This window comes from Peromyscus eremicus, chromosome 1, assembly GCF_949786415.1.
Source record: "Peromyscus eremicus chromosome 1, PerEre_H2_v1, whole genome shotgun sequence".
Taxonomy (NCBI): Eukaryota; Metazoa; Chordata; class Mammalia; order Rodentia; family Cricetidae; genus Peromyscus; species Peromyscus eremicus.
The window spans coordinates 97580333-97591928 of record NC_081416.1 but is presented as its reverse complement, the minus strand read 5'-3'; positions in this window follow the sequence as shown (position 1 = coordinate 97591928).

Here is an 11596-nt window from a genome sequence, read left to right as displayed (position 1 = left end):
AAATCTGAATGGCCAATAGGGAGAGAAGAGGTATAGACAGGACTTCTGGGCAGGGAGAGTAAGTAGGAGGAGGAATTTAGGCCTGGGGGAGAAAGAGAAAGTGATGCCAGTGGGATGTCAGGGGCCAGTCAGCCAGACATGGAGGAAGCAGGAAAGTAGGACATACAGAATGAAACAAAGGTAAAAAGCCCTGAGGCAAAACGTAGATGAATAGAAACAGGTTAAATTAAATTATAAGAGCCAGTGGGACAAGCCAAAGCTAAGGCCGAATATTCATAATTAATAATAAGTCTCTGTGTCATTATTAGGCAGCTGGTTGGCGGTCCAAAGAAAATTGCAACTACATGTTCCATCATTGTTAGAGGGGCCTGGTCAGAGGTTTTTCAGAGAGAGAGGTGGGATGCAGAAGGGGTTATAGATGTTATACTTTGTGGATAGGGAGATATTTCTTCCAGAATTCCATTTGATCCCAATCTCCAAAGCATTCTTTTCTTCTTCTTCTTCTTCTTCTTCTTCTTCTTCTTCTTCTTCTTCTTCTTCTTCTTCTCTCTCTCTCTCTCTCTCTCTCTCTCTCTCTCTCTCTCTCTCTCTCTCTCTCACACACACACACACACACACACACACACACCCTCCCAAGGGAAAAGAATTTCCTTCAGGGCACAGGAGAAGAAATATTGAAGGTTTCTTTTTTATCAGGTGAGAAAATGGAATTGAAAAATACACCCTCCATCATAGAGAGTAGACCCAGTCCCCACCACCTGTGAGGAGGACCTTTCTCTAGTATCTGGACTTTATAAACTCTTGGTCTATGGAGTGAAACAGTGCTGCACAGGACCTGCAAAAGACCAACATTCTAGCATGGAGGGGGAAGGGCTATGGATAACTGATGACTTCTGGGAGAGGGAGCGTCAGTTTTTTTTAAGGCTGTGGCTTCTGATAGGCCCAACAGTAGCCGGTGGATAGCCCCTCACCCAGGAATATATGAATAACACAAATGGGTTCAATGGGTTATTTTTTTTTTTTTAAAAGGGTATAAAGTTGAAGGTAAGGAGGTTGGGGTGGATCCTGATCTGAGAGGAGTTATGGGGTGGAGTAATGAGTGAATATGATCAAAATACACTGTGCCTTTAATCCCAGCACATCTCTGAGCTCTATGACAGCCTAGGCTGCAGATCGAGATTCAGGACAGCCAGGGCTACATAGAGAAATGTTGTGGAATAGTATTTTAAGAAGTGTTACATTTGTTTATGCTGTGGAGTACTTGTTTAATGATGCAGAGATGTGTTGCATTCTTTTATGTTGCATTTGTTTAATTCTGTGAAGCTGTGTTACTTTGCCTGCCTAAAACACCTGAATGGTCTAATAAAGAGTTGAAAGGCCAATAGCAAGGCAGGAGAAAGGATAGGTGGGGCTGACAAGCAGCAATAATAAATAGGAGGAGAAATCTGGGAGGGGAGAAATCAAGGAGGAGGACTGCAGGGGCCAGCCACCCAGTTACACAGCAAGCCATGGAGTATGAAGTAAAGAAAGGGATATAGAATAAAGATAAAAGCCCAGAGAGGCAAAAGGTAGATGGGATAATTTAGGAAGAGCTGGCTAGAAACAAGCCAAGCTAAGGCCAGGCATTCACAAGTAAAAATAAGCCTTTATGTATTTATCTGTGAGCTGGGTGGTGGGCCCTCCAAAGAGCTAAAAGAACAAAGAGTTAAAAAAAACCAAAAACCAAAAAACAAACCAACGACAACAGAGGAACCCCCCAAAAAACAAAACAAAAACAAACACAGAACAAACAAAACAAAATACATGGTGTGAAATTCTCAAAGAATTAATAAAAACAAAAAAGAAAAGCATTTAAACAAATTATATCTATATGGTATTTCACAGCTATTAGATAATGTGGTATAACTGTGGAATCATAGGAAATGATTGTGGCTTTTGCTAAGCAAAAAGAGAGCTACAATTAAAAAAAAATCTTGGTCTACCATTCCTCCCCTTTACCCCAAGGATATTCTGGCCATGTCTTTAGTCACAACACTCAGTAGGCAGAGGTGAGTGGAACTCTATGAGTTCAAGACCAGCCTAATCTACATATTGAGTTCAAGAGGAGTCAGAGCTGCACAGCAAGACCCTGTCCTAAAAAAAGGATCTGTATAAAACTGTAACTATCCATAAAGTTGTGAAATTTACTAGGGGAAAGGTCATCAGTACCTTGTCAAGAAGGAGCCAGCCCCCTTATTTGTCTTCCCCAGTGTTCTGACCTCACATTTAACCCTAGAAGCTGTAGGTCACTTGAGCCTCATAAACCTTTGTAAAGTAATGATCCTCAAACCTCTCCCAGCTGCAACAGACCACAGAGCTTGCCCTTGGCCAGGACTCGGTGCTTGTGAGGAGTAACTGAGACTCGGAATCAAGTCTGGCTCTGATATGGCTGCTCCTTCTAGAGCACACCTGGCCTGGGCACAGGCTGGAGGGAGGTCACTTTACCGGAATAGATGGGTGCACTATGGAGTCCTGCCCCCGTGTGGGGCTCATGCACACAAAGAAGGGATAGAACTATTCCCTCACGTGGTGCTTTGGGCTGAGTACCCTAGTGCCCCCAAACCAGGCATTATGCTGGAAGACCTCAGGCTGTAAGCAGAAGGAATTTGAAAAAGTGGTGTGATGTGGCTGTGGTGTGTGGGGGCAGGTGAGAGGTCATCTGAGGCTGGCCCAGGGCCTCAGGCTCCTGATGGAAACCCAGCAATCCCAGTTGTCCAATCCCTGTTCCTCCTAGTCTGCAAGATTATTTGGCTGTGGGCCCTCTGATCTCTGGGTGAAGCTTCTGTAGCTGCCTGTTCTTTCCAATCTAATCTGGGCTCGGGGACTTCCCCAGGATCTGTGCACCAGTAGACCTCTGGCCTCTGGTGGGATCTTCCTCGGCTGCCAGAGGTCCCCCCAACTCCCACCCAGGACGAATCAGTCACAGGCTGCACTTCTCAGAACTGTCACAAGGTGGCGCCCAAGCACCACATTCCACAAGACAACCGCTTCCCCCCTGGTCTGCACTGAAGGGACTGTGTCTGGGCTGTCTGAGCCTGGCAGGGCTGGTTTAGAGCCCCTCAGTGCTAGACCTCCCTTGTACACTTTTTCACACCCTCTAAAGTACTCTCAGGCCATTCCAGTGTCAGGGCCTGGAGCAGGGGATCTGGGTTCTGTTCCGGTTCTGAGTGGTCTTGGAAGTTATCCCTGCCACTTTGAAACTCAGATTACTCTTCTGATGAATGAACACAATGACCAACTTCATCCCTCTTCTGTCCCTCTCTTCTTCCTTTGTTCTTTCCACCATATTTACTGAGCCCCCTCTAGACTAGATGTAGCATACAGCTGTGTGTGCAGAGTAATTGAGGTCACTTAGCATAGACGCACACAATATCGAGACTGTTATTAGTCTTACAACAACCAACAACCTTGTGTTGACGTCATTAGTAACTCACAGAAGAGGAGGCAGGTGAAGACTTTTCCATGGCCACAGGTCCGGGAAGTGGCAGAGCTGGGATTTGAACCTGGACCATTTGACTCTAAACCCCATCAATGTTGGTTTCCATGTTTACCTGTGATGGGTGCTATGGATCCAGCCAGTCTTCTTCAGGGGACTTTGGACCAACTTTGGTCATTTGCTCTCATATGGTTTGAATGCGAAGGGCCTTACAGGATCCTGTATTTGATTGCTTGGTCATTGGCTGGTGGCTGTGTTGGAAGGGACCTGGGGCCTAGCTGGTGGACACAGGCCGCTAAGGGTAGGTCTTTGAAAGTCATGCCTACTTCTGCTGTTTGCTTCCTGCTCCACCAAGACGTGAGAAGTGGCAACTGCAAGGTCCTGCCTCCAATAGGTGAGCCACAGCCAACCCTTTCCCCCCGGCAACCAAATAGTCTTTATTCCCCTAACTTGCCTCTGCCGGGGGTTAGTCACAGCATCCAGCAAGGGAACTAACACACTCGCCCGTCTGGATCCTGAGCTCCCTCCTTCCTCCCAGGTTCTCGTGAGGACTCACAAGAAGGCTGGAAAATCAGTGGAAGCAAGAGTCCACTGATGGTCCTGGGTCCTGAGAAGGTTCCAGGCCCAGCTTCTATCTGTCAGCCCCTAAGCACAGGCCCATCAAGGAACAGAGGCCCAAGTCCTCTGTCCTCAGTTCTGGTCCCATCATGAATGCCCATCATGTAGATTGGGACGACTGATCTCATCCTTCCCCAAAGACAGTGAAGGCATGAAGCTTTTCTCCTTCAGAGACAGTGTGAGGCTGCCAGAAGGAAGGGGCTGGGGGGCGCATTTTAAGCTGTATTTCACAGCGAGCTCTTTGCTTTTGCTCGGGTTGGGGCTTATTTGGAGTTAAATGCTTCTATGGAGGCGGAGGAAGCACCTGTCAGCCCCACTCCGTCTGTCCCCAGGTCTGCCTTTCTGTGCTCTGCATGTGGGACCTTTCCCATGGCGAGGTGTGCTCTGCAGCAGATGTCAGCAGGGTGAAGTGACATGGAAGAGCTAAGTTGTCACTTCCTGCCAACCTGCTCCGACACTCTCTGGGCAGGAAGGCCCTGGGCTTCACTCTGGGCCTGGAGACCTCCAGACAGAAGGCCCAGCCTTTGGGGCCACAGCTGTCTCATGTGACAGTACAGGATAGTTCTCTTCAGCTCCAGAGTGTGCAGAACATGCTCGCCCACATCTCTCAACTCTGTTCATACAATAACATTATGTGACATTACACAGTGATGTCCAACCTGTCTCCCCAACCCCCACCCCAGCATGAGCCACGCTGGACTTACTTCCCAGTCTCCATCAGACTCTATGCCCGCCTGAGGAGGGCATGCAGAACCTGTTGTAGACTCAAAACTCGGACCTGCTGCCTGACCTGACATGGACTAAGGGAGAAAAATTATTTTCAGAATTATTAGCATCAAATTCTGTGCCCCCCCCCCAAAGTCCATTAAGATACAGCATAGTGTTAAGCACAGTTAAAAAAAAAAATTACCCAGGGCTGGGCCTGTGACAGGTATTTCACAGACACTGCTTTTAACCTAATAATTTTGCATAGTAGATTGCTTAAAAGTCACTAAATACATATTGTGTGTATGTTTACACAGGCAGCAGAAGAGTGGGGATCAGAGTTCAAAGTTCTCTGCAGGGGGCAGCTGCATGAGGTGGGCAATTGTGAAGTCTCTGGGTCTTAGCTTATTTTCCTGTAAGTAGGCATGAGAACATCCACCCCGTGGAGAACTGGGGCACTTGGATTGCATGCATGGAAGACATTTGCTTCTGAAACCTTGGCCGTGTATCACTGGCATCATCCTTACATCACCCTCCCTCTCTCCTGAGGCTGCCGGGGAGAAGGAAATGGGGCTCAGGCTGTTGGGGGGCGGCATTTGGGACCCGCTCTGGAAATGGAGGGACCGTTGTCGGGTGACAATAAGGCATCTTTGCCCCTTCAGGGTTGTGGTTCTCGACCTTGTGTGTGACCCAGGACAGCATGGGGGAAGGGTCAGGGCATCTCTCACTGAGTTGAGGGCAACCTGAGGCCCCCAGGAGCCAGCAGTGCCTCAGATGGCCAGACAGTGGCTGGGGCTTACGCCAGCCTCTGATGGCACACTGGGCCTGAGCAACCTGGAGAAACCTGGGCATCGACAGGGACTTGGTATCCCGCAGGGTTGGGAAAAGTTTGGGCTACAGCAGAGAAAGTCGTGGGCCCGTGGGAGAAGGTTGCAGGCACTCAAACTTTTCTCCCTCCGAGCTCATTGCGGAGTCCCCGAGGCTGCCAAGTGATTTGCCACCAATTAGGCCATAATGAGCTGGACCTTGGTGGCTCCTTTAGGTGCCCCTGCGGACGCAGACTCAGCAGGACACCTGGGGCCCAATTAGAGCAGCCTGGACCTAATGCCTGGTCCAGCTGAGGCCTGGATCCCAGGGAGCCCCACCTGCCCCAGGTGCCCACTTTGCTTGCCCGGCCAAACTTTTAATGAGTGAAGTGGCTACTTCTCTCACTTGCCTGCCAGTTGCATAGGCATGACCCCTGGGCCCTGCCTGCTCCCCACTTAAAGGCACAGAGCAAACTTTTAGTGTGTGATGTACTGCAGTTTAAATGGATCTGTCAATCAACAGGCAGGTCTGTTAGTCAATACTGACCCATGTGTGACCTGTGCAGGCCCAGGCCCCTCAGGACTTTGTTCTCAGGAAGAACAGTCACAGAGCTGTCATGAGGACAAGATGCCATAGCACAAACTGAAGGGCTGATTACTTAGGAATGGGTGTTATTGTCCTTAGCCTGGCTGTGACCTTGACTCTGGCCTCTATTCCTAGCTGAACCAGAGCCAGCTCTGACCCGGGTGCTAATAAACATTGGTGTGGGTTTCCTGCTCTGCTGACCACTGGGCTGTCTGCTCCAGGCTGGGTTGACCTGGTGACTATTGTTTCTAGGTCTCCTTTGGCACAAGTCCACTTTTCTATTTCCCCCTGTTTCCTAGGCCTTCAGACAGTCAAGGGCCTGTCCCTAACCAGGCCCGCCCCTCCCTCACCAGGCTCAGGGAGAAGCAGGGTGGCATGGCTACTCTATGTACTTTAATATAGTTTGGCTATCTCAGCAGCCATGTGGTGGGGCGCAGGCATCCTCCTGCCTACCCATTTGTAGACTCCAAAGCCATACTGGGCACATATCCTTTCTCCCTTATTTACTGGGCACATTTCTGTGCCTCTGCTCCTCCAAATAAGAAAATGTTAGCCTTCACTTCATATGGTAGTTGTATTAAATGAGATTAGAATCCATGTGGGACCCTGGAGCTGGGCCTCTGCATGGTGGGATCTCCATAATTAATACTAGCCATCTTTCCAGTTACTATGACCCAGCCATTGATCCACCAGACATCAAGGGGGCTCCTACTGTGTGCCAAGGTCGGTGCTACTCGGCCCTGGGGTTACAGCAGTGATAAGGCTGGCCCTTGGAGATAATTTTTACTGGGGGATTCAGATACATAAGACCATCATTTCGAGGTCAAGGGTGTGGCTGGCTGAGGTGGGATGGAGGCACAGCCAGGGAAGGATTCCCAGAGGAATCTGAAGTTAGACAGGGTTTGCTGAGTTCTTATAATGGATTAGGCCCTGTCCAGTGTTTTGTAACCACGACCTTAGTCCACCTCAGGTCTCATAGACACATGGGGTTGCTTTTCTACTGAGGGGAACTGATGGTTAAATTGGTTGTCGAAAATCACCCAGCTGGTGAACAGTGGTGCCAGGACCCACTTGGAATTTGTTTAAACTCAAATCTTGTCCCTGTTTCTTCATCCATGGGGTGATATTTCTTCATATATGGTGGTGGTTTTGATGGACAGATAGAAGAGGGAGGCCCTAGAGGGAGAAGAGACCCTCTAACATAAAAACTAACTTTACTGATGAGGACCCAGCCTTGAGATTTCCCCTGCAGAATGGTGGAGAGGAAGTGTACACACTGACCTAATTACCAGCAGGGGCCTGGCCTGAGCTCAGGCCCACTCACTAGTAGTGTGACTCTGACCTAGAAAAAGTGACTTCATTGCTCTGCACATCAGTTTCACTCTGCAAAATGGGAGAATGACAGTGGGAGACAGTGGTTAGTAATTCTAACCCCCCTGCAGCTTTATGTTATTACCCGTTTCTTCCTCAGTCCTTAGTTTTTTTTTCCCTCTCCCCCAAGTAATCTGGGTAGTTTTAAGGAACAGATTAGCATGTAGGATGGTGCTTGGCACATAGGATATGGTCAGAAAATGTTGTCATTATTCCACACCACTAGGGGAAGTCCCGCAAGGCCAAGGATGGCATTCTTGAGCATGACGAGCATGTTTTTGAGGTGTGTCCCAAAGTGTCCTCCATGTGTCACAGTGTCAGCAGTGATGCTAGTATCTTTTGAGAAAGGGCGCTCTGTCTTATAAGAATGGGAAACACAGAATTAAACCAAGAGAAACACCTTTTCCCCTCTGAGAGACTCCAACTCGTTTAAGGAATTGTCAGCCCCCCCAACCCCCAAAGCTGAGGGAGAGAGCATGTGGTGGTTCTCAAGTTGCAGGGCCGTGGGCCATAGTGTCTTTTCGTGTGCAGCACCGGTGTGTGTGTGTGTGTGTGTGTGTGTGTGTGTGTGTGTGTGTCCTGGAAGACACTTAGGAAAATGCAAGCTTTCTTTGCTTTTTTCTTTTTCTTTTTCTTTTTTAAAATTTTGAGGCAGGGTCTCGCACAGCCCAGGCTACTCTAACTGGCTATGTAGTAGAAGATGACCTTGAGTTTAATATCCTCTTGCCCCTACCTCCCAAGTGCTGGAATTACCAGTGTGTGCCACCAAGCCAAGGCCACAGAGCTTTTGTTTTGCCTCAGTCTGTCACTGTGGGTCTCAGGGCCGCCCCATGGGCTTCGGGTTCAGTTTCCTTCTGTGAAATGGGAACAACTGTATGCATTGGCAGGGCCTATCTCAGTGCTGTTAATATCCTCAGTGAGGATATTAATGTAAGTCTCCCACAATTCCTGACACACAACAATAAATGTCAGCTTTGTAACAGATGCAAACCTCCTCTGGGGTGGAGCCATGACTGATCCCCCTCCAGATGCGTGGATCTTGCCCAGAGGTTAGCCCTTTCAGTTTGCAGTATAGAGCACCCACACATCCCAGGCTGAGACACAGCGATTACCCTCCTCCCTCCCCTTGACCTCTGGTCACTGAGAATGTCACTGGGCCAGGGGCTAGGGTCCGGCAGCCAAGGCTTTTGGATGGGCCAGGAGGAAGGGCGGATGGAGGGGGGGTGGGGGATCGTGTCCGCAATACACTAGGAACCCTAGTTCGGGCCAATCTGTCCCCTTGGTGGTGGGGCCGCGGCGGCCTCCGCTTCGGTGGCGCTGAGAGCTTGCAGGAGGCTCGGGCAGGCTTGCTCCGGGTTGCCAAGGCCGGGCCTCGGCCGCGCTCCGCTGGGGCTCGTTAGCGCCGCGGGCTGGCTGTCGCCGCCGCGGCCCGCGGGAGCCTGGCGATCTTGTAAACATTGGCTTCTCACGCGCTGATGAGGCCCGGGGGAGGTGACGAGCCGGAGGATCTGCCGCGGGGACCCGGGCGCCCGAGGCTGGTGCGTGCGGCCGCGCGAGGGCGCCCGAGTCCACGGAACGAGCCTGCGGGATGCGCGCCGCAGCGGAGACACTGAACCCGTGTTCCAGGGAGTTTGTTCAACATCTGCTGATGCAGTGGGCAGTATGGGGGACCTCAGTGCCCTCCACGACAAAGGCATAGATCCTGATTCTTCTCACTCAGCTTTTAAAAATAAACTCAATAAACTTGGAACAAGGCTGGGGCTGAAGGAGCTGCAGGGAAGGTCTTGGGTGGACGTGCCTGGGTGCATCACTTTTTTCAATTTTACTACTTGGCGACAGGGTGTGTTTTTCAATGCTCTGCCTGTGTTCTAGCTTAAATCCAGTTCACCTTTCTCTTCTCCTTACCAAGGGAAGATTAAAATTAAGACGTCCAAGGATCATATAGGGCGTGGAGGCTCATGCTTGCAATACATGAACCCCTAGAGGTGGAGGCAGAGCCACCCGAGGTGCAAGGTCATCTGTGAGTACATAGCAAGGTTGACACTAGGAGGTCCTGCATCAATAAACAAGCAAAACCAAACCAAAACAGACAAAACCAAAACCAACCAACCAATCAAACGACACCCCCCCCCCCAAAAAAAAAAACCCAACAACTAAATCAACGATAAACAAAACCCCAACCCCTAGCTCCCCTCCCCCTCCTCGGCATCTTAGAGCCTGTATTTGGCATTGTTAGCCCCATCTGAGAAGCCAGGCCTGTTTGGGGTGGGCGTGACTCTGAGACAGGGTCCTTTCAGTTCTCTGAACAGCCACACGTGCTAGGACCACACTCTCTGCTGCCATGGTCTTCTCCATAGTGCAGGGTGTGGATCTACCACTGAGTGTCGCCCCTCCCCTTCCCCGGATGTCCTTGTCACTTCAGTGTAGGAAGCAATAGTGCCTCTTGTCTGCAAGTAGCTCACCCTAATCCTGACGTCCACCACACCGTGGACCCTCTGACTGCGATGCCTGTACGTCTGACAGATTGGGTGGGGAGTGGTGATGTCCCTTTGAGGATGGTACCTCATCCGCTCTGCTTGCTACGACAAGCCGGGTGGCTTACCATCAATTTCTCACAGTTTCGGAGGCTGGGGATTTCAAGACTCAGGTGCTGGCAGATGGAGGGCCTATTCAGAGTCTACAGAAAAAGGGGACGTTATTGGGCGGTGGGAACAGTGGAAACGAGACTCAGGCCTGTGTTAAGGAGCCGCCTTCAGCTCACTGGAGGCAGGGAGCAGGCTGCTCCTTGGTCAAGAGAAGCAAGCTTTTATTGCTCTGGAGGTGGGGTAGGCTAAAGCTGGCTCATTTCCCCCTGTTCGTGGGCAGAGTGGAGCTTTCCTGCTGGTGCGCTATCACTCTGGTTTTGGGGTTTGCAGGCTTACAGGAACTGCTGAAATATCTTGGCCTCCTAGTTTGGTATGGATCAATCTGAGGGACAGTACGCTCTTCAGTTGCCAAGAAGGCACAAGGGTTGGGTAGAAGAGACACACCAGGCTCGAATGGGAAACAGGACAAGTTAACTCTGAGCTATAGTTTTGGAAATAAATCCCCCCCTCCCCCCCAGACAGGGGTTGTCCTGGAACTCTATTTGTAGACCAGGCTGGCTTGAACTCAGAGATCTGCCTGCCTCTGCCTCCCGAGTGCTGGGATTAAATGTGTGTGCCACCACTGCCCAACTGGAAAAGACGTTTTAAGTGATCAGCATCTCTACGTGCAGAGTTGAGCAGGACCTGACTCAAACGTTAAGGCAGCAAAGCAGGCAGACACAGTATGAAGACAGGGATGCCCAGCCTTTATCTCATTTAGTTACCCATCAGACGCCTGCAGGCTGCCTTGAGGAGCCAGAGTAACCAGGCCACTGTTGTAACCCCACAGCAAGGCCTTACCTATAGTTCAGCTGGGTGACATCCTGAATCAGGGTTAATTAAGGGCAAACGCCGTTTTGCTCTGACAGAGTGTCTGACATCAGAATTGATTTGGAGGATTTACAAAGGACGTGGCACAACGGGATGAGGTTTTTTTCTTGTTCACACTTCTCTCTGTCATTTGTAGCCGTTTTGAACCTGACTAGTTTCAACTTGGTCTGCTCACAGGGCTTGGCATTTTGGCCCTGTGACCTAATCTTGGGTTTATAAAGCAAGCCTTTAATCCCAAATAGGTTAAGAGTCCAGAGTTGGTTTGCCTTTGGTTATTCTATGGTGTTCCTACCCATGGGAGCAAGACAGAGAGGCTACACTGCTACGCAGCGCCTCTTCCCATTCTCTTGGGGTCTTCAGAAAGCGGTTATTTTCTGAGCTGTTTCTCTTTCCCTTTCAAACGTGCAGGCCAGCAGCAGTGTGTGGGATGCCGTCTACACAGGATCTTGACTCTGTCTTTTTAAAGCATCTCTATCATCCTCAGATCACCATCATGGTGGCTGTGGTAACTCCAGCCTCCATTGTGAACTCTGTGTATCATCTGTGTGCTTCAGGCTTAACAAAGGGGCTCTATGTTGAG